Source organism: Opisthocomus hoazin, chromosome 13 (genome assembly GCF_030867145.1).
Source record: "Opisthocomus hoazin isolate bOpiHoa1 chromosome 13, bOpiHoa1.hap1, whole genome shotgun sequence".
Taxonomy (NCBI): Eukaryota; Metazoa; Chordata; class Aves; order Opisthocomiformes; family Opisthocomidae; genus Opisthocomus; species Opisthocomus hoazin.
The window spans coordinates 19,447,688-19,469,237 of NC_134426.1; the positions used below are offsets into that span (position 1 = coordinate 19,447,688).

The window sequence follows — 21,550 nt, forward strand, 5'->3', positions numbered from 1 at the left end:
CAAGAGCAAAATGCCACAGAAAATAAAAGCAGAAGGGCTTCCTGGGCAGGCAGGGTGGGAAAAAGAAAAGCAGCTTCCTGAGCTCTCCATGCCCACCCACAGGCTGCTGCAGCCATTTTGTGTGCGCAAAGCCTGAAGGTGAAGCTGGGGAGGGGGCTGACTTTTCCCTGGGAGAGAGACTGCAGGGAAGGATTCAGCTTTTATATCTCCTTGTGCACGTGAGAGACAGAAGACAGACAGAATCCAAAAGAAATAGGAAATGAAGCATAGACTGTAAAAGCCTTTTCATCAGTATTAGATTGCATCCCTCTCCTACAGTCAGCCTGCTTTCTGCACTCACCTTCCTCTGCAAAAAGTCATGATGAAGCAGAAACAGTGCCAGGGAGAAGCGCAGGTTCAAAAGGCCAGAGTGGAAAGGTCCTTTGCTAAAGGAAATACCCCTCCCCAGCCCTCTTTTATAGAAGTATCCATTTCACCATGGCCACTAATAATCAAAGGGCTATTTCCTGGCCTTCCCAGCACAGCTCCCAGATGCAGAGCGCTGTTCCCATCTCCATTATTGCAAACCCTTTCACTCCCGCCCCATGCATTTGCTTCCCTACTCGCTTTCCTCCATCACTGAACCCAGCCCTAGGGCATGCCTCCAGCCTGTTTTTTGGGCTCCAGAGCGAAGGAAGACGCTCATTTTCATATCGGGGTTTTCAGCCTCTCCCCACAAAGACCAAACAGGGGCTGAGCACACTGGACTGCTGGACAAAAACCCATGAGGGGATTTTTATTTGTGTACGGCTGCTGGGGAGGCGGGAAGGGCTGGTGACCTGCAAGAAAACCCACTGGGAAGAAAAGGCGGCAACAGGGGAGGTGGGAGTCACTTTATTTATTGGGCGCCGGCTGGGTCCAGTGCCTCATGCTCTGCGGCAGCCAGGGGAGCGGGCCCAGTGGCCGTGGGCCCGGTGATGCATGGAGCCGCTCACCTCGTCCTGCCCTGCGCGCACACGCTCCGCCGCTGTGTGTTTAAACAAAGAAAGTTGCACAACCAACCTTCCCCCCCCCCCCCCCCCCCCCCCCCATTAAGCTGGCTCTCGGGGGGCAGCGGGACGTCCGGCCCCACACGCTGTCACCAGCTCGTCCCCGGCTCTCGCTGCTCCCCGGCGCACTGACGCCCTTTCATTATTGCACTGCTCGCTGCGACAGTGACAGTAGTGCAACAGGGAAAGAGGGGCAGCCCGCCCGGTGGTCCCAGCGCTGGCCCAGCAGCCGCGGCCGCCCCTCGGCCCGCAGCCCGGCTGGGGGCACGGAGAGAGCCCAGCGTGGGGCGGGGGTCCCGGCTTTGTACCCGAGCTGGCCGCCTCACCCCGGAACGGTGCCGGAGCGGGGGCTGGACCGAGCGCAGCGGCAGCGTGAGCCGCACAGCGGGGAGGCAGCGGGCACGGCCCCGCCGGGGGGCTCCGGGGGCTGCCCCGGGCCGGCCAGGCCAGGCGAGCCCGGCCGCGGGCAGACGCGCTGCAGCGGCCCCGGGACCAAGCCCCGCTGCGCCGCGCCCTGATCCGGCCCCCAGTCCCCTCCCACCGCCCCCTTCCCTGGGCCCCTGAGGTCCCGCGGGGACCACCTGAAATGGAAGGCAGGGCCACCCACTCGGCCATCCCGGCTACCGTCAGCCCCCAGCTGATGCCTCGCAACGCGGAGAGGAGATTTCATGCCCCCGTCCATGCCCCGTTCCCACGTACCTCGGCCAAGGGCTCCCGGGAAGGGCCGGGGGCCGCGGCCAGCCCCGCTCCGCCGCCCGAGCCGGGAGCAGCCGCCGGGGCCGGCGCTGGAGCTGGCGGAACGCGCTCGCCAGGCAGAGCCGTGAGCTTTGTTTCGAGGAGGTTATCGGGATTAGAGCCTCGGCCTCTTTGTGCTACGCTCTGCTTCGCACCGCACCGGGTTTTGGGCTGGGATCAGGCACAGAAACACCAAGCGTGGCTATGTATCTCCTCCCATCCCTTGGTGGGTGTTTACATTGCCATGTAAAACAGGCACCCTTCAACCGTCTCGGGACTCGCACTGTTTTAAAATGGAGCCATGATGGGTTTCTCCGGTTTCAATCACTGCTTGTGCGTTTTAAACATGAGGCCGTTTTGAATCCTGTGTGATAGCATCAAAAATATGCCCGTTACTCACAACCTGAGTCACCACAACAGCACCATTATTTGTCACAAATAACATCTCTGCACAATTACTTGCCTATCTAACAACGCTCGGCATTTCACAACTTTTCCCTTAACTCGATGGGCACATAAGATTATTTTTTCCTGCTGTGGCTTTCTTCTCTCCGTGAAGAATAACCCTCAAAAGAAAAGACCCTATAAGCAATATTGCACTACTACCCTGATCACAAAAGCAGAGGCAATATTGATAGGGTCTCATCCTTAAGGTCAGGAGGCTGGACAATGTGTCTTGCGGCAGGTGACTGGAGAGAGCTTCATTCCATGCCTGCAAATGGGGAAGGGGTACAAAGTTAGAAAGCAGTGCGCTGCCCTACGGATCACAGCACCGTGTGCTTCCGGGACGGGGGGGATGCAGGAGTGGAGTAAACCTCTGACCCTACAGAATCTGTGCAGGGGCGCTGCCCCTTTCTCCCAGGACATGTTTCACTCCAGTGTGGATTTTATCCAGGTTTCTGTACCCCCATCCCCAGTTCTCACGTTCTTCTGTGTAAATTTCTCTCTTTTATTAATAACCTCCATTAATTAGCTGCCTAGCTGTTAGAGGCTGGGCAGTGCCATTTATTTGACTAACTGATAGTTGTATTTTGAACCCCTCGGTAACAGGCATCAAGCCCTCAGAGAACCTCCTTTCTAGGGCTGTCCTACTTGGAGAGCCCAGTGTTTTGAAATATCCCTCCCTTCACTGGAAATCACGGGATTAAGTACACACCAAAAATGAGAAAGCGAAACAGGATCTCCAGCGCTGGCTCTCCAGCACTGACTTCACATTAATGCACACAGATTAAACACTGTTTGGAGACGCACGCATGTTTTGCTCTAGCTCGGTTTGTTTGGCTTTTTCTTCTCTCCCCAGCATCTTTTCTGTCCTAGGCTGGAAGGCAACCTTCAACTGGGGCTGGCTTAGTGTTGAACACACCAACGGCCACAGAAATGATTCCCAGGGAGGGGCCAAGACACCTCCAGCTCCAGGGTGCTTTGCTAATTAGACTCTTCCTCTTCGATCTGGCTCCCAGTTAACCTGCCCCGGGGTATTCGTCTTGTATGAACACTCGGGAGTCCAGAGGAAGAGGAAGGAAACTTCATTCCCAGGCCATCCCAAACCAGGTCATGATTTTGACACTTTAAGCTTCTCTTTCCCCAGCCTGCTTTCCAGTGGATTAAATAGCAGCGTAAAGGAGAGACAATCCCCTAATTCATGGATTCCTGGCTAATTTATGCATGCCACATTGATCTGGTCTTTGCCATTAGAGATCCCTGGCATTTGGCATGCTGTTTGGCACGCTGGCGTGAGGCAGCCCTACCTCCCCTTTGATGTTGCCTGACTTGCCCAAAGCAGCAGAATCCCAAGGACATGCCAAAGAAAAGGGAACAGGGGAAGCTCCATTAATAGTTTGTTTTTCCTAATGGACTGATAAACAAAATCTCCGATCTGCCCCAACCCTTCCCTCTCCCCATCCTTTGTGATGCTTGTTGGAAGCAAACAGGGATCTTTTTTCCACATTATTTGTATGAACCTTCGCTCACACTAATTAAAAGGCCATGCTCACAGACACTGCTGTAAGTGGCTCAGAAGGAGTTTCATCAAACTTCTGTATTCTCGTTACCTTGGCAAAACCTCAGGTTTAATCCTGCCACTCTGCTTCTTGACAATCCCTGCAACCTAGACATCCAGCTGGACTGACAACAGAAAAAAAGACGCAACTAGGCTTGGCCTTACCTTTCCATCTATTCCCGTCCAGTGTCTATTTTGTTTATTGTTTACCATGTCTTTTCCACTCTTCAGCCTCTATGTTATCTCAAACAAGACTTACACTTAACACACACAATTTAACTTCTCCAATGGCGCAAGAGACAAACCCACTGGCAAGTTTACAGTGGAACTGTACAATTTGCACATCAAGTGATGTTACCAATGCGTAAATAGTGGGGGGGGAAGCACGATTCGACAATTTCTGTGCAACTTAAGAATTTCAGTTGCAAAAGCTACAACTGGCAGGAGAGGGTAAGGGATGTAATTAGAAACATCAGCCAGAAGTTAAGTTCCAAGCAAAGAGAATTAAGTTATTTTGTTTCTGGATCTGTGCTGAGAGCCTAGATGCGTCTCAAAAATCTCCTTATCTCCAAGTGGTGTATTGGCACAGGACTCCCCACACCTTCGCCCCTCCTTTTTTTTTTTTCTGTTTTACAAGACAAGAAAAATAGAGACTGAATCAATCTTCAGTAATATTCCCCCAGTTTGCAAACAATATGCAAAGCCTGGGTTGTGCCATGCCCTATAGCAGGGAGACTCTCTGGAATGTATATGGGGGTTATTTTAAAATAAACGTTTAAACACGAGATTATGAAATGCATGCTATTTATATACCAGGAGGCTCAGCATCTCTAGATATGTTTAGAAACCTCTCTCGCCTTTAATCGCAGTTATAGAAACTAAATGGAAACGTCACCCAGACTAGTATGGAAATAACGCTTTCTATGTTGCTCAATAATGGAAGCCTTTTTTTTTTTTAGGCAGTGTGTGTGGGGGAATCTTTCACTGTAGTGGAGTCATTGCTGTATGTTTAGGCCCCCCTTTTCTGATGTTAGCAGACAACTAGACTGAAGTGCCCTTACGATGAAGCTTTGGGATAAATTAGTGAGTTGACTTTCTGGAGCTCAGAGGGCTCCGCTCCCTGTGAGACCAGACCTTGCCTTCCCTGGTTTAGTTTAGGGAGCCATTTCCCCTTCCCTTTGTTGCTGTTTGTTTGTTTCTCTTGTGGTTAAAGGTGCCACTTTGGGCAAGCAAGTGGGTTTTTTACATTTTCTTCTCAGTTGCAACCTCACAAAACGTGGCAGGGCAACAAAGCTTCAGTCCAGCCTTGTTTCCTTGGCCACAACCATTTCGCTAGCCTGAGGAAAGCAGACCATTTAAAAGCCATCTTGCAATTAAACACATTATATAGTCCACAATATATTTTCTGCAGCGGAATTGACACTATTACTAAAGGTCAGAGCAAACACTTTGGAAACAGCTGTAGGCTGAGAGTTGATTTAGAGTTTTCCATCCTATTTAATAATTTTATCATTGTTTTAAAACTTGGAAGTGTTGCCTTTTTAATTTTTTTTTTTTTTTGAGAGAAAATTCTTAGCATTCCAGTCCTGGCTCTTTAAGTCTATCTAGCAAGTTTGTACAAATCCTTCCAGAGAAAAAGGGGATTCTTGCTTCCATGCAAGAGTCAACCTGTCCAGGTGTGAAAGACTCTGGAGAGTAAGGGTTGATCATCCTCTCTCAAAACACCATCTTCCCAAGCGCATTTCACCCACCGAGCTTGTGGATTCTGTCACTTTCAGCCACTTACCAATACCTTCCCCTTCTCCTGAAATCAGGAGGGATTACACTCCAGAATGTCCTGCCATTTGATTCTTGCTTATAATATTTAGTTTGTGGGTTTCAATAACCCTTTTCTCAGCAGCAACATTTCCTCGGCTGGCAGAAGCCAGATCTGCGTCAGTGAGCTCCATTAAATGGAATGACAGAGCTCCTTAAACAGCCTAGACTTTGTAACCCCACAATACGGCTTTTCTGCATGGTGTTTACCAGCGCTCTGCTGTCTGATGGAAAAAAAAAAAAAAAAAGGACTTGTGGTCCTAAACGCAGGAGCAAAATAGGGCTAAAGCCCATCACCTTGGTAGCACCGACCCCGCTTCTGGGCCTGTGTGTGGCACGGTGAGCGAGAGGGCTAGCAGCTGCCTCGGCTGCGGAGGGAGCAGACGGGGGGGGGCTGCTCTCGGGGTCCCCCAGGTGACTCCCCCAGGCAGGGGACAGGCTTCCCCCGCCGGACACCCCCCTGCCCGCCCCCCGCCGCGGGGCAGCGGGCGCGGTCCCTCCGCAGGGCCCCAAGCGCCGGGGGCACGGCCTGCCCCCCCCCCCCGCCCTGTCCGGCCGCCTCCCCTTCCCCAAACCACCCGGGAGCGGCGGGAGCAGGAGCGACCTTAACACAGACCGAGCCCGCAATGCAATGACTCAAAAAGTCCCTCTGAAGAAGAAAAAAAAAAAAAAAAAAAAAATCCCTCTGAAAACTTAAACCATCTGATTTCACTTTCCGCTCCAATTGGCTGCGCGGCCGGGGCGCGGGTCTGGCCTCCCCGCCGCACCGCTGCCCCGCGCGCTGCCTCCACAGAGGAGGGGTTCTTTTAACAAGTTTATGCAACAACAGGATGGAGGCTCCGCCGGAGCCCTTCCCCCCGCAGCCCGACCTGATTCCCCGCATTCCTCCCGCGCCCTCCCCCTCCGGCCCGACTGGAGACGCGCTCTGCCATCTCCACACACATGCAAATGGTTTCCCTTGCACAAATACAGACTCCTGAAGGGGCCTTTGCTTCCGAATCCCCCCGCTTTTTTTTTTTTCCTGCTTCCCTCCACTGCCTTTTTTTTTTTTCTTTCCCTGTTACATTCCTCAGCCAGGCAGGGTTAAAAAAAAAGAGCGGGGAAGGGAGGGTTTGGAATGTGTAACCTCCATCCCAGGCCCAAATCTGCAGGGAACCCCCTGCTCGCCCCCCCGCGCCTGCCTTCGAGAGAGCGGGACCCCCCCCGAGGTGCGGGGCCTCGGGACGTGTCCCCTCGCCCTCTGCCACCGGACGCGGCCCTTGTCACCGCACAGGCCTCGCCCTCTGTCACACGCCGCTAATCCCCCCCGCGCCCAGGGGAGGTTTTCAAGTGTAGCGACTATATTTTTAAAGACATAACTTTATACAGGAAAACAAGTATGCGTCCATTCCCCTTCGTGATTTCTCCACCTCCAAACAAGGCAGGCTCACGCGTCTGAGAGGCCATCTTACAGCCCGGCATCAGCCCCGCCGAGGCTGCCGCTCGCGAGGGGCTCCCCGAGCACCCCCGGCAGAGCAGAGGGCTGCCCCCAGCCCCTTGCCCGTCCCCCGGGCCCGGGGCAGCGGAGGGCCTCACGCTTCCACGCCAGTCACCCTTGCGCTGCTGCTGATGGCAGGGGGGAAGACGCAACCCCCCAGCAGAGCCCTCACCGATTTCACTCTCTCCTACTTTTTAATTAATCAAAAATCAGGAGGAGGAGAAAGTGCCAAAGCTAAACAGGCCTCCCCGTTCCTTAACGCACATAAAAATGGCAACCGTGCTACAAGGCGGAGAGATGGATGAAAAGAAAAGCTCTGGAGAAAGGGAGCCATGGCGGCTCAGGTTACCTCCACTGAGGCCTGGGAGCCGTACCGCATCCGCCACCAGCACTGCGCCTCCGGCTCGGCGCGGAGGCTTAGCCTTCTCCTCTGGGCGTGAGTGGGAGACGGGCTCCAGCTCCTCACCAGAAGCAGAGGGACCGAAAAGGTGTCTTTTGTTTGCTTGCTCGTTCGTTGAAGAACTGGAGCGCGTTATTGAGGATTCGGCTTCCCCTCGTCCCTCTAACATGGGATACGCACCCCCCCTCAGGATGTGGTCCTCCATTTTCTGCCTCCCCATGGCTCGCTCGCTAGCACTCCCCGGCCTGGCTTGGGATGTGCAGTGCAATCTGAAAACGCTCCTTTACCTAGATTTGATTTCCAATATGACGGCTCACCCCACCCCCACCCTTTGCTCCCAAGGTAACAGCTCAAGGCTTCAGGAGAAGGGGGGAAAAAAAAAAGAGAGAGAGAAGAGAGGAAGGTCCCATCCCCCAGCCCTCCAAGCCCCTTTCTTAGCAGCTGCAAGCAAAAATACCACATCTGCCTCCAACTACACCGCGAGTGACAGTCACCAACATATTGTTATTTAAAGATCAATTCTGAATGCAATATTCCTGTTCCTAGGCCTACATCATCCCTGCATCTCTCAAACTTGCTCCACCTCTGCTATTGGGAAGCACAGGGAAAGACGGTCTTTCAAAACCTATTGATTATTCTTTAGGTGCCTTCTGCTTTTTTTTTTTTAAATGAAGGTATCAATATTGCCTTAATCTTAACAGTAATTCCTCTAGAAGTGAAATATGATGGAACTTGAAAAATACATCAATAGGAAGCAAAAATTAAATTGCCTGTGAATACATGTGTATATATTAAAGCCACTGAATTCCATACACAACAATAACATCCTCAGGTTCGTAAAACTCTAATTTTTAAAGTAGTAGGCAAGCAAATATTCAAACCTGGTCAGGATATTTTTAAAGGTGGTGATGGCTCTAAAGGAGGACAAGAGGGCTTTAAAATGTGAATAGGCCAGCTTTTTATTTTACAACTTGGACACACAAACCCACGCTAGTGGCGGAAAGGGCAATCCATTTTGTACAGTGAAGCAGTCAAAATAGGGAACAAAACCCAAGGAATCTCCATACAGACCACTCAACCTAAACACAAAATAAACAAACAAACACCAGGGTAGGGATTTTTTAGGCAATTTCTACGTGATCTTGCCATTCTAACGTTTGCTCGAGCCTTTGTGGCGAGGGGAAGAAATCAGAGTAGGGGGCTGGTTCCCTACTAAAATGCATTAAATAACTACGGAATCCCATCATGTCAGGGGCTGGGTGTGCAACAGTAACTGATCATAAAGGATGTATTAGGACTGGAACCAAATGCTTTGACAATATTATTGCACTGCTTTATTTGTGCAGACAGTAGTGCAACATTGTCAGAGCCAGCGATACCAGCAGCCACTGTCACGTTCTGCACAGCTGTCCCTGCATCCTTTTGTAAGGGACTGTTACATTACAGTGCTAACCACAATAACGTTTTTATGTTTAGTCCCAATAAAATTCTGCATGACAAAGTTTATTTGCAATCGTAATTAGACAAGGTAAAAAAACCAACAGCAACAAAAAGTTAGTAAAACAAAAATGTCAAAAAGAGAGAAAAAAAGAGAGAGGGATAGAGAAAGACCACTGTTAGTATGGCTGGTTAAACAAACCATTCAAGTCTTTTGCTACATGCCCAGTATATCTAGGCACGGTATGTTATAAAGGTTTTATACAATAAAATGTTTTGCTACAGTAATGGAGAATAAAAGAACAAGGGACATAATTCAACATCCCCAAATGTATGTATGTGCTTCCATAAAAACCAAATTGGTCGGTCAATGAATCTGAACTACACAATTTAAGTAAATCACTGAAGTGCCAGCCCTTTCCTGTGCCTTCAGAAGTTCTCTTAATTGTGCTGTGTATTCTGTGGTGGCTGACCAGCACAGATGAAAAAGCCTGATGTGTGTGTGTATATATATAGAATGGTATAAATACACAGGGCTTTAATTTGCTATGGAAAATGTTACAGAAATGATGAGACTTGTGTACAGAAATACCTAGCGTCTGTGCTTCAATCTCACGCATATCTGTGTGTGTCACCACTCAAAAATCACAGTATAAACACCATAGATTCTTAGAAACAAATCAGCAGCATTAAATCCCTATAGACATTGATAGGGACCACCTTAAACATAGAGGGGAAAGTTTCTGCAAGGGGAAAAAACTATGAGGAAATAATTATCAAATTTCAATGTAGATATTGTACGGAAGTGTGTAGAAATTAAGAATCAATTACTCACAAGTTATTGGTAAACAAAGCAGGTAATGAGATACCTTGAAAGCTCACAGAAATGTTTGGAGCTTATGTTTTAAATAGGATGTGTTTAAATTATTCCAGCCCATTTCTACAGAAAGACACATAAAAATGTATAACCCAGAATCTCTCTCCTTTTTTAAAACCACTCCCACATGTATAAAACCTTATTTCACACACGTGCATAAATACACTGGAGGAGGCATCTATTTTAGGGTTGTTTGCCCACTCTGAAGAGGGTGGGCTGCTAAAGGGGGTCATGTTTCTGCCAGCCAATGCCCTTTTAATATTGCACTGCTCATCATAATTGCCAGTAGTACAACAGAAAAAGGGCTCTGGACAACAGCATACTTCAGAGACTTTCCAAAATAAGTGATAAATCAGTTAGAAACTTCTCCAAGTGATGGCCTTCTGTGCGTGATATACTCTAAAACAGATCTGTTACAGTCAAAAAAAAAGGAGTTTCTTCAACAACCACATTGGTTAGATTTTAATATTTCACAGCTGCATCTTGAATTCACTTCAGCAAGAATTTAGATAAGCTTATTTTAGGGACTTTCCACCCCCCCTTCTCAATGGTAACTGTCTTGCATTAGAGCATGTGAAGAGACTAGAACTGGGCTTGTCCTTCTTGCAGTTCAGCACCGCAGCATTTTACAAATGTAGGTGTAATGAATGAGATTAAACATTATCTTACAGACACAGTGGAGGAGAGGTTCATATCCTTTCTATTGCTTTCATCTGAATCATCTGCTAAAATATTTGGTATTCGTTACATACATGCTTGCTAGTAGCTTAAATTATTTGTATTTATTTTTAATTGCTAAGGAAGTCTTGCTATTTTGCACAAGCATCTGAACAAGCCTTCAAAACAACTGCCATCCAGGAGTGAGAGACCTTTAAAAATCATCTACTTGCATCATGGAAAGATTACTATTGTAATATTTTCCTTTTTCAAAATATATGGGTAGTAAGGAGAAAACATCAGTTAATCATTACAAATCAGACATTACAAATAATTTTAGCAATAAGTAACATTTAAAAGTCAACTTTTTAGTCCTTAGGTTTCAAACTGCCTACCATTTGTTTCTTTAAACAATTTCACACTTAAAGCTGGACAAAGTAACTATTTGTTAAATAAGGATCACTTGAGAAATTATACTTTTGATTGAATTAAAACTTCAAACAATGCAAAGAAATGCTATGCAAAGAAATCCAAATTTGAAAACAACTTTCCATAAACTGTATAGACAAGTAAGAATCATACCAAATGCTAAAATGAATTAAACTGACTCAAGTCTGGGGGAGTTTGGGCTCAGTGAGAAAATGCACTAAATGGATTCTAGTTGTCAATTTTTCAGAGCAGTATTAAGAAAAAGCCAATTGATTTGGAAATGTCCCAACCCAATTAGAAACTTAAACTGTATCATTCTTATTTTCTGATTTAATTTTAATTTTTCCTCCTTTTTTTTGTACAATTTATCCCTAATCCAGAAACCTAGTCTAGTTTAGAGATTTAAAAAAAAAAAAAAAAAAAGAAGAGAGAAAGAAGGAAGGAAAGAAAAAGAAAAGAAAAAGAAAACTAGAAGAAAGAATGTGCTTTAAACTTTAGTAAGTGTGTTGTGTTTTTTTAATTCCCGAGCCCCAGGTCTGTGTTCGAGGGTACGAGCTTTCCTCACACAGCTCGAAGACCACACACTGGAGGGAAACGAAGCGGAATTGGGGCAAAGTGCAAGAATGCCAAAGAAACACTTTGGGCTGTGCACCCTGGTTTATTGCAAAAACTCTGGACTATTTAAGCAAAGCATTAGTTTTACGAGATTTAAATATTAAGCCAATATAAATACTGGCTGGAGATAGCATGTGACTTCTTGCCTCGCTCTTTGGGGGTTTTAAACAAAAAAAGAAAAAAAAAAAGACGGTGTTCTAAAACAGGCTCTTAGCAAACCAATTCTAGGTGGTATCGAGAGAGCCAGGAGCTTCGCGGTGTGTAGGAATGGGAAGCGCATTTCCACCGGAGCTCCGCGGCTCGGAACCGAGCGCCCGCGGGGCCGCGCCGGGACCCGACCCGCCCCGATCGGCGGGAGCACGCCCCGCTCCGCCGAGGGGTCTGCAGAGGGGAGATGTCCCGGGGATGGAGGGGAGCTCCCCGCTACCCAGAGGCGCTCAGCCCAGCCCGCACCCCTCCAGCGCCCCGCGGCGCGCACCCCCGGCCCCTCGGCCCCCTCGATTTTCGGCGGACAGACAGCGATCTGCCGCTCCCGGCATCTACCCCGAGCCCCGCTGCCGTCCGGGGCGGCTCGTCTCGACACCGGGTACGGACCGCCCGCCGCAACGCGCACCGACCGGCGAGAACTTCACTCGGGCAAGCGCCACGGCCGCCACCGGAGCGGGGCGCGGGGCTCCGCACCCCCCGCTCCGCGCCGAAACCTCTCCGGGAAGCGCCCGGCCCCGCCGCGGAGCCCCCCCCCTCCCGCCGCCCCTCGTACCGCCGCCGCTCTCCTCCCGGGCCATTGTCAGCGCCGCGGCGGCGCGCCCCGCCGGCACCCCGCGCCCCCCCGGCGCCCGCAGCTCCCGCCATTTCCGCCCGGGCGGGCGGATGCGGGCGGCGGCAGGGCCGGCGGGCCCCACTCGGCGCGCGGTACCTGGCGGCGGGAGGGACGGATCCCCGCGCCGCGGGGGGGAAAGTTGCCAAAAGAGGCGCAAAAGCGGCGGCGGGAGCGGCGCGGCTCTGCCCCCCCCCGCCCCCCCTCTCCCCCCCGCCGCCGCCCCGCGCCGCCGGCCGCCGCCGCGCCGGGCGCGCCTGGGCGCCGATCGATGGGAAGGTGGGCGAACCCTCCGGTACCAACCTCATGGCCTCCCCGCTCCAGCCTCCATCTTTGACTAGTTGACATTCAGCTCCTGCCTGACCAACTCCTCATTAGCATACCTCCCTCGCCATTGGCTCGCCCCTGCGCTAGTCTTTGCCACCGCCTCTCCCATTGGCTCCCGGGGAGGATATTTAAAAATATTATGCCCTCGCCCATTGGCTCCTGGATGCCTACGTCACGGCACGCTCTTTATTTTAACAATGAATGCACAAACACATTCTTCCATTCACAAATTTTTTTTTTTTCTTCCAGTAGTTTGCCCGCCTTTTCTCCAACTACATTTTCATTGATTTTTTTGTTTCAGCTGAGGGGGTCCCGGTTGTAAACAGATAAATCAAAGGCGAGCAGAGGGGGGACCCGAGCAAATACTGTTTTCCCTCTCTTTCTCTCTTTTGTTCGGCGGTGCCGGTGTTGGGGGAACAAACCCGATCCCCGGCCGTCCCGGATCGGAGAGGTGTGGTCGGGGGGGCTGCTCTGCCCGAGAGGGTGCAGCTGTCTTGCCTCAATTTCGGTTTCAAAGCTCGACCCTCTTTCCCGCGAGTAGAAAAGCGAGCTTCGCCCGGGCACAGCAAACCGCTAAACTTGTCGAACGCAGCCTAGGGATTAGTGGTGTAGTTGGGGAGCGTTGGCGGGGGGGGCGGTCGCTGGGTGCTGCTCTCCCTCCCGGCGCGGCGGGCAGCGGCGTGGACGGCCCCGCTCCGCTCCGCTCCCCGCCGCCCGCAGCCGCGCTGCCGCCGGCCCAGCCGGGCGGGGGATCTGGCTGTGCCCGCTGCAGCACACCGGGTCACTTCGGTGCACGCTGGCGACAGCGAGAGCTGCTCCGCTTGGGCACGCGGCCGAGCCGAACCGGGGCGACAGCAAAGCTTCGGGGCTGGGGAGGGAAGCTCTGCAGGCTCTCTGCAAGTTGTAAAACACGGGAATCGTTGGGAAATGAGTGAACAAAGACGGAGAGGGTCACTGGGAGACAGTCTCTCTCTCAGAGAAATGTCTTGGTGAGTTTGGTTTGTTTTAAAAGATTTCTGCCATATTGTTAACTGACAAACTCACAACTGTGCGGTCGCTTCCACCTTTAAAACACAGAGTTCCTCCTGCAGAATCAGCTCTTTAACAACTGATTTCAACAGGTGTTTGTAAAATGAAAATGTTTTCGTGCTCCAATGAGACAAACTTACAGCAAAGGCACCGGGTAAGCTGTGAGAAAGCAATACACTTTGGTGGGTAAAAAGGCTGTTTTCTTTTTCTTTAAACTCTGTGTACTAGCATTTTATTAAGCAACCTGTCTTTGAAAAACTGTATTTCTCTGTAAATTGTTGAATGATTTTAGTTTAAAAGTCTCTTTTCCTTTCATGTGTTATCTACCTTCATACCAAATCCAACCCTGAAATATAACTCGTGTGCGTGTGAACTAGAGTTTTACATTATACAAGAAAAAGAACATTAGCTATTTAAAAAAAAATAAACTAAACTTCCTTTGTATCTATACTTGGGATGGGAGCTGGTTCTGGTTTGGATATTTTCTCCATATATGTATGTACACATGCGCTAGCCCTGACGCACAAATATTGAACCCAAGTTGTAAATGCTGGGTCTGGGTAATAATGGGTGGGGACCTGAAGCAGTGGATCTCTGGCAGTGTTTTTGGAGATGGGAGAGAAGGGCAGTGGGCTGTGAAATCACACATTCCTGTCCAATGGAGCTGATATAATGGTATTGTTCTCTGGAAAAGGGGTTGCTTTTCTCTTCTCCATTCTTCCCCTGATCTGCAGGGACCTGATTGTGCAGTTAATCAGCAAAAAAGCGTTTGATGTAAGGCAGGGCGTGAATTCAAAAGGGCCAGGGGGGATTCAAGAGGGATTCTGCTGTCTGTTGGAAAATGTTTTTCTGATTTCAAAATGGTAGACATTTGAAAAGCTGCGCTGGTCTCTCTTCAGAGATCCGAGTTTGTAGTAGGTACCAGCACTAATTATATCGCTTCCTTTGTGGGTTTGACACTTTACTGCTGGGAAAAAAAAATGTAGATCTCTTGCAGCAGAAAGAAAGATGTCCTTCCTGGAGCAAAGGTGAGCCCCTGTATCCCTGCAGTTAATTCCTTCAGCTTGCCATCAGTCGCCAGAGAGTCTCCTTGTGACTGCCTTGCTAAACGTTTAGCATTGCACGATTCAGAGTAAAATAAAGCCCGTGGGGAGCAGGTAAGAACTACATTGGTTTTGTAGCTCTTTTTGGTGACCTGTGTCCTGAGTATGACATCCACCTCCCTGAACCTTTAAACACAGAAGCTTTCCTGTCCCACACTGCCTTGTCTGTAAATCTTTCCTTGCCAGCCTTGTCTTGAATGCCAAGAATATTTGAAGCATGTTTCTTATTTCGGTGCGGTCATTTCCCAAACTTTTCAACGAAATGCTTTCTGATGATTTCTGCTGTTGTACACACACAGCAGCCTGCTCTCTTTCCTATGCACAGCGGCCATATGTATGTAAATATGCAAATTCATTGCTATCCCTTTACTTAATATATTATTACAGCTACACAGGAAATGACACATCCTAGAGAAAGGCAACTGCCTCGGATGTTTATGTGAAAAATGGGTAACTTTACAGCAAGCTCCGTACGGGTTTGTCAGTTTAATTTTGGCCAAACTGCAAATAAAGTTGATGAAAGTTCCCCATCGCCAGCCCGTGGTCCCCAGCCCCAGATCTGTCGCTGCGTACTGCAGCCCTTTCCGTGGGGCTCCTTCCAGCCCTGCGAAAGGAGGATTGCTCTGCTGTAATGCTGGATGGATCGATTTAATTTTGTGTTTCAGGGCTGGGAGACGTTGGGGAATTCTTTGGATTTCTTTTTGGTGTTGTTTTGCTGCAAATCTGCAGTTGTGGTGTCCCCTCCCTTTGGCTGAGAAAAGACATTTGTTCTGCTGTTCGTTTGCTTTAAAGATGGGCTCCTTGCAGGCACCCAATGCCGGAGAAGGACGGCATTTTTATCATTTTTAAACATCTAGGAGGGGAGGGAGAAAAGCTGATTTTTTTTTTTGCCTCCAGATCTTGGGGTGTTTTTGCAGTGTAACTCAATCTGATGTCATTGGGGGCGGAGTCTCCACTGCGTTTGCTTAAACTGGAGCTGCCTCAGTTCAAGGCCTTGTGGCTGAAAGTTCTTAAATCTGTGGCAGACAGGCATGACTATTCCTTAATGAGACCCCTGCTGCAATAACGCGTTTTTTATTTTAATCAGCCTCTTAATGCTATTAATTACGATTTCTTTAATAACAGTCTTCCCATCTGCAAGGTTAACGTAGTCCTGCATGAACAGCACAGTAACACGCTTCACCGTTATCGTCTGTGTGAAAACACATGTACAAACTCACATAAAACCTGCTTAATTAGGTCCTGAACGTACATACGCTTTGTGAATGTGGGTGACAGACAGGAACAAAGAGAAGAGAGGAGGGCAAGAAAAATTTCACAGACATTTCCAATGATATTTACAGAGGCTGTTATAAATTAACTTTAAAATCCATCCTTGTGGAAGATGGCTACATTTAGGAAGGACAGATTCATTTTTTGTGTTTTGTCTTTTATTCTCGGCTCCCTAGCTGCAAACATTTTGTGCTGTGGACAAAACTATAAGGCTGGATTCAAAATGAATTGATAAAACTCCATGGGAGACAGGAACAAATAGGTTAATAGAATGTTCACAGGGCAGTGTAGAGTAGTAATGTTTAAACTTAAACAGATTGGACTTTTGGTTTGCCTTAATTTCAGAAAAATCACTGCTACTCCTTCAGAGAGGCTAGAAATCAAAGTCACCTCTGGGCTCATCTAAAATCGTAATTCTCTTCTCATTTAGCACAACTACCTTGACTTTTCTTTTTTAACACATAAACTTGAAAAATTAAATAGACCCTTTATTGAAACACTGATTTGAATTATCCTAGAAGTTGTCCCTATAATATGTGATATTTCACCATCCCCATATTTTTACCCAAGTAGTTTACAAAAAAAATTTTGAGTGGGCTTTAGTTTACACACATGAGAATCAAACAGTCTAAAATTACTCTATACATGAGTATCTCTATCCACATACTTGTGTCTTCATATCACTGAAATTCAAATTATTCTTAATTTTTTCCCTGATTATTAGTTTTTTCAACAAATGCAGCTAGTTAAATGTTTTTTTAAAAATAAAAATACAAACAAAACCACTTCACAACAAAAAGGCACCCTCTGAAACGTTTTAGTAATTCAAAAGATGTCAGAAACGATTTCTAAAAGTCTAAAAAGCACCCAAACTCACCCCCCCTCCCATGTCTTTATTTAGATGAAACAATCGTTTTGATGTGATAAAAGTGCAATATTTTCTTAAGGACATTTTCCTATCTGCAGGATTGAAAACAAGAAAGGCAGAGAAATGTCCTTGTTCCTTTTGCTAAAAATAAATAATCTTAATCATTTCGTAGCTAGCAGATGGCCAAAAATACCTTACGTGTTTCCATAAACATATCCAATCGATAGCTTCAAAAGTGATTGAATGCGACCAAAACGGAGGCAGCCCGAAGAGCTGAAATCTCTGCCGATCAAACCGCTACAAAGCAGGCTCTTGTGCTCGGTTTGACAGTGTCCGAGAGGGAGGGGAACATGAATGAGAAAACCAGTCACTAAATGCAAGTTATGAATGAGGGATTGGATGGGAGGGGAAAAAATGAAGGAAAAAAAAAAAAAGAAAAAGAAAGCAGAGAGACACAGTTAATGCAAAAATCAGTTTAATTCCAGAGGTTTTACATGGATGTGATTTTTCCCTCGGATCCCACCGTGTCTGCGGACTCGCAGTTAAACAGATCTCCAGCCCAAACCCCAGCCAACATCCTCGCTGCAGGAAAGAGGGGCATTGTGCTCCTTGGCTCGCATTTTCTCCCCCCTCCTTAACTCGTCCCCCATCTCTCCCCCCTCCCTCTTTTGTAAATCAGAATGAGGAGGTTTTATAGTGAGTCTAATTCTCACTCCCTCCATTTCCTTCCTTTCTGCATTTTTTATCCCCCTTCCACCCCGCCCCTCCCTCGCCTGCAGCCCTGCTATTGATTAACCACTTCGCTGCTACCCCTCCGTCCCGCCTCGCCGCAGCCGCTGCCTCCCCCGCCGGCCCCGCACCGAGCCCGGGGAGGGACACACGGCCGGGGCTGCCCCGGGGCCGGCGGGCGGGGATGGGGGGGGGGGGACACGCGGCCGGGCTGCCCCGGGGAGGCTCCCCAGCGCCCGCAGCCGGCCCCGCCGCTCCCGGCCAGCGCTTTGAAGTCGGTCGCACTTCACGGTCTTTACCGGAGCCGGCTGCGGGAGCGCCGGGCCGGCTCCCGGCTCCGGGCGGAGCGGCGGAACGGGGGCCGGGGGGGGGTTCGGTCCCGGGGAAGCGGCGGAGGGAGGAGGGCGGGGAGGGGGGAACACCCCGAACAGCGAAATAGTTAATGGCCCCTGGACGCATTGATTAGTATTGATGGCTTTGGTAGTTTTAATGGATTTGTTGTTTGTGGGAGGTGGGGAGCTTTTGCCTTGCTTTGAATTCTAACCCCCCGGCTGGGAGCTCGCTCCTAATTGCATGCACAGCATTCCTTCGGAGTGGGTGGTATCACCTTTTACTGCTGCTCCCTTCCACAGGGAAGGCCTGTAAAAAATCCCTTTCATGTGCCCGAAAATCAATACCCAGGGCTCTGGATGGCTGCTGTAAAAACAAAACAAAATCCCGTCCCTCCCCCGCCAAAAAAATAATAATTTTATATATATATATAGGGAGGGAGAGGGGAAAAAAGAGCCCTGCAAGAGCAACCCTCTCCCCGCAGGCAAATGTGAGGGGCAGTTGGCTCCTCTTTGCCAGCCCAGGGCCGAGGCAGTTTCGGGCTGGTGTGGAAAGAGCCCCTGTTTTTACAGCTGCTGGGGGCATTTTTGAAGGGGGCTGCTGTTGGGTGCTGGAGGCTTCAGTCTGTTTCAGGTCAATAAAAATGGATGTGGCTTGAAAATGCCTGCTCCAGTGGCAGGGAGAATGGAGGGTCAGGAGCAGTGCTTAAAAGGTTAAAAAAGAACTGGGTGAGTGGGAAGTTGCAGAGTTATGGGTGGAGTTACCCACACTTTTAAAAAAAGCACAACAGAATAAACAAATTCATCTTCCAGTTAGTGTCAGGAGGAAGGTGAGAGAGCAAGGGTGCTGTGCCTTGCTGTGTCCAGTACCGGGCATTTGGAAGTAAAAAAAAAAAAAAAGGATATATTTTACTAGGAAACTATTAACGCAAGTTTATTTTTCATTCTGCCCCCTAATCGTGCAAAAATGATACCAGTCTAACTTACAAGTGAACTTCATGTTCACTTCTCTTTCTGCTGGACCTTAATTCCTTTAGCACTGAGGGGAAAGGGAGCGATTGTTAAGCGTTTAAAAATCCATGCAAAATAAATCAATGTGTTTCTGCTGTCTACGTTTCAATTCAATAACATCGTTTTCATAAAGCTATTTCATTAGTATGGAATAACTCACCTGTAAGTAATTACAGCTGACTTGCTTTCTAGCAGAGACCAATACAAGTCCAGAAAGGGGATAAAGGTTAGCTCAAAGAAATACTGCAGAGGTTTGGCATGGGTAGAAAAGCAAATAGCTATGTTCCCTCCTTAGAAAGCAAGTAATTCTTAGTCATCATTTAAAAGAAAATTCATAGCTGTGCCTTGAAGCTTCATTTCGATCTAAAAGTTAAAAAGAAACCCCAACTTGAAAGTGTTCCATCAGTAAAATGTAGTGTCACTGCATCAAACAGAAAAAAGCTCCAAACCAACAAGAAACCCAAAGTTCCTATAATAATTGTTTGAGAAATCCACCTTTCTCAGATTTCACACAGGCTCAAACAGTCAGATAGTTTGTTTGATACTTGTTGTTGTAATTCCGCTTCTTGTTGAAATTGTGTGTTGGCACTGAGTTACATTTGTTTGAAATTAGTTTATCAGTGTAACACTAACTTAAGAATGAGTTTACTGGTTCAAAAGTGCACTACTTTGAATGAGATAATTTAAGTGGAGCTGCACACGGGATAAAAACTCCCAAAGAGTATTTTAAATTATTTTTTTTTCCATCTAATACTCACTATTAAAGAGCATGTATTTACAGATAGTTTAGTGTAAAATTTTATTTAAATCATAGTTCAAATGCTTCCTAATTTTATTTAATGATTTTTTTATAGCAAACTGCCCGAACCTTTTGTATTAATTCATACTAATATACAACATTTATTTTTATCTTGTCCAGAATATGCAACAGGAAGGTTTCCAGGGTATTTTCTATTTAGAGAACCCCAGGTTTCTTAGTAGCAAACAAAATTTTAAGCAGAACAAATCTTTTTCAGAATTTGTTCGTTTCAGGAAGTTCATCCTTTCATCGTTGTACAAGCTTTTGTAAGTACATTTTAAAGAAAAATATTTACAAAATAAAATGCCTTCCTAAAAGATCTAGGATGTGCTCCTCTCCAAAATTCTGTGGATTTGTACTTTGAACATTTTTTTGAACAAAACTAAAAGGGTCTTTTTGCTGTACCAAACAATTAAAATGTGCTTTCAGACAGGCAAGGAGAGCAGAGGGTTGTGCTGTGAAAGATTTGAAGCGGTTTATAGGAGCCACTACAGCAACACAAAACCCACGCTTCAAAGTATTTCAGGATCTCACTCTTCATTTTAATGTCAAGAAGAACATTTAGGTTATTCCTTTTTAAAGACAGACAATCCACAAAACTTAATCCGAAGCAAAACCTGGGATTCAGTTCTTTCCTTCTTTCCAAATCTGTTTCTTAGTTTTTTTCCAAATAATTAAAAAAACCCTCAACCTAAACCAAAATAAAGTGCATGACCTGCAGTGCAGAGAGCAAGAAAAAAGGATAGTTATTTCCTTTACGCACTGCATTCACCTTAACAAACAATTTTAGAATTTCATTTGTTTTAAATCTGCAGCATGTTGATCTTCCAGACATTTTAGTGCACTAATCCGTTTGACATCCAAGAAAAGTAACTGCAGAAAAACCCCACCTCTCTACCCCACAGCAGAGTTGCCAATTAATATGATTCTGTTTGCCCTGACCAAACGGGAGGAATCAGCAGGGTATTATGGGAGATTTATCTAAGGGTCACATCTCACTTCTGAGTTCACAATTTAATATGAAAATAAATCATTATAAAGGTTTTCGCTTTCTTATGGAATCTGTAAAATCTGTGCTAAACGTGAAGATGGTTGTGGGTTTGCTGAGGTGTGAGCGCAGTCTCTGGGCAGGGTCAGCAGAGCCATTTGTTTCTCTGCTGTTGAAAACAGCCTTTTCTTTTTAAACTCTAAAATCCCACCAGTAAACACTGGTGCAGATGCAGTTGGTATATTTTGAAGGAGCTGATCTATACAAATGGAATTATAAAATTACAGTTTAATTATCAAACAAACGGTTTAGTTTAAAAATCTTGTGAAGTTTCAGCTTAAATTTGAGGGTTTTGGAGGGGAGAACATGTGGCTGTGCTCTTAGTTTGGCTGTCTCATAAACTGTCTTTTCAAAACGAAATAGAAAACTGCAGAAAGAAGTGTTTGCAGTTTTGCTTGGCATGGCTACTGAATTGCATACTAGAAATGAATTGAAAACTCATTTCCATTGCTTTTAGCTGTTAACCAATATAACTTTGTTTTAAGCTTGCAGCCTTAGCGAATGCTCCCAAAGTTAAATTTAATCTTTGTATTGCTCACTAGCACCAGTGAGGCTTAAATTTAAACAACATTTCTTAAAAACTTTGTTTCAAGATTAATTTCCCCTTACCTTAAAACTTCTATGCTTTGCTGGCCTCACAAATCCAAAACAATTAATACTGGCATTTTGGTAAAATATTTTCTCTCAAGATGTATGCCAATTATTCAAGTCCATCAAGGATTAGGGGTTCAATTATATTTAAAATATCA

General features: G+C 47.2%; 1 long non-coding RNA gene across 1 annotated transcript; it reads right to left on the reverse strand.

Moving 5' to 3' along the window:
- Positions 1-756: 756 nt before the first annotated feature.
- On the reverse strand, positions 757-12,639 carry LOC142363007 (uncharacterized). The gene is made up of 4 exons (XR_012765429.1): positions 12,590-12,639; positions 2,227-2,475; positions 1,728-2,127; positions 757-1,006 (listed from the first exon to the last, which is right to left on the reverse strand). It is a non-coding gene; the product is annotated as an uncharacterized LOC142363007 (long non-coding RNA).
- Positions 12,640-21,550: the final 8,911 nt, after the last annotated feature.